The sequence below is a fragment of the Psammomys obesus genome, unplaced genomic scaffold (assembly GCF_907164565.1).
Source record: "Psammomys obesus unplaced genomic scaffold, mPsaObe1.curated_primary_1811, whole genome shotgun sequence".
NCBI lineage: Eukaryota > Metazoa > Chordata > Mammalia > Rodentia > Muridae > Psammomys > Psammomys obesus.
In genome coordinates this window covers 17,734,084-17,735,471 of record NW_026596166.1, presented here as the reverse complement: position 1 = coordinate 17,735,471, position 1,388 = coordinate 17,734,084, and the positions used below count along the sequence as shown (strand labels likewise).

At 37.9% G+C, this 1,388-nt stretch overlaps 1 pseudogene; it reads right to left on the bottom strand.

Moving 5' to 3' along the window:
- Positions 1 to 235: 235 nt before the first annotated feature.
- LOC129667774 (40S ribosomal protein S24-like) lies at positions 236 to 633 on the bottom strand (annotated as a pseudogene).
- Positions 634 to 1,388: the final 755 nt, after the last annotated feature.

Genomic DNA, 1,388 nt, shown 5'->3' with positions numbered 1-1,388 from the left:
TTCTGATGGGTGTGAGATGGAATCTCAGATTTGTCTTGATTTGCATTTCCCTGATTGCTAAGGACACTAAACATTTCTTTTCTTTCTTTCTTTTTTATTTATTTTTTTTTGACACATAAGCTTTTTAGTTTATTTGTCCTCTTAGAGGAGGGGGTTACAGCTGGGATACAAAGTGAATAAACTATAATTAATATAAAAATTTAAAAAAAAAGAAAATATGCATGTCACAGCAGATCTATTCCTTTGGCTTTTTGCCAGAAATAACATTGGCCTTTGCAGTCCCTCTAACCTACTTCACTATGTTCTTTTGTGCCTTTGGTTGTTTTCAAGAGGTCTTTTTCTTTTCATTAAGGCCATGTCTTGCAAGTCTGTGCTTAGGCTCATTCTTCTTTGCAAAATCTAAAGAATTATAGATCACGCAGAAGTCAGTTGTCTTGCCTCCACCAAATAGGGTTCTGAATCCAAATATAAAGATGACATCTGGTGTGATTTTGTAGATTTCGGCCAGCTTTTCCCATATTTCTGTCTTTGGTACTATTGCCTTCCCAGGGTGAAGGTCATTGATGACCATCTCTTTCCTCTAAAGCAGTATGCCAGGAACTTCTAGATCTGTATGGTCACTGTGTCATTCATGATGACTATGGTGCTGGATCTGAAGAGGAGGAAAAAACCCTTGAGCATTTCTTAAAGTGTTTCTTCACCATTTGATATTCCTCATTGAGAAATCTCTTTAGCTTTGTAGCCAATTTTATTTTTTTAAATTTAACTTTATTTTTTTATTATTAGTTACATTTTATTAACTCTGTATCCCAGGTGTATCCAGCTCCCTTATTCCCTCCAAATCCCACCCTCCCTCCCTCATCTCCTCCCTGCCCCTTTCCAAGTTCACCAATTGGGGAGGACCTCCTCCCCTTTCATGTGAGCCTGTTTTATCAGATATCTCCAGAGTCCTCCTCAATGGCAGACTCTTTGACCTCCCCACCCCCACAGGGAGGAGCAGTCCTGCTAGACCACAGAGGAGGACTCCGGAGATACCTGTACCCAATTTTTAATTGGATTAATGTTTGTTTTTAACTTCTTTACTTATTATATCCTGGATATTAGCCCTATCTCAGACATAAGGTTATTATCAAAACTGATGTGAGACTCATTGTCAGATTTTGGGCAGAGCACAGGGAATCTTATGAAAGAAAGGGAAGATAGAAAGATCTAGAGGGGACAGGAGCTCCACAAGTAGAGCAACAGAACCAAAAATCTGGACACAAGTGTCTTTTCTGACACTGATACTCCAACTTAATACATTCCCATGCTTTTTAGATACATGCATTAATAAATTATAAGGGCTCTTCTATTTGTTTATTTGTCTGTTTATTCTTAGTTGTTATTTT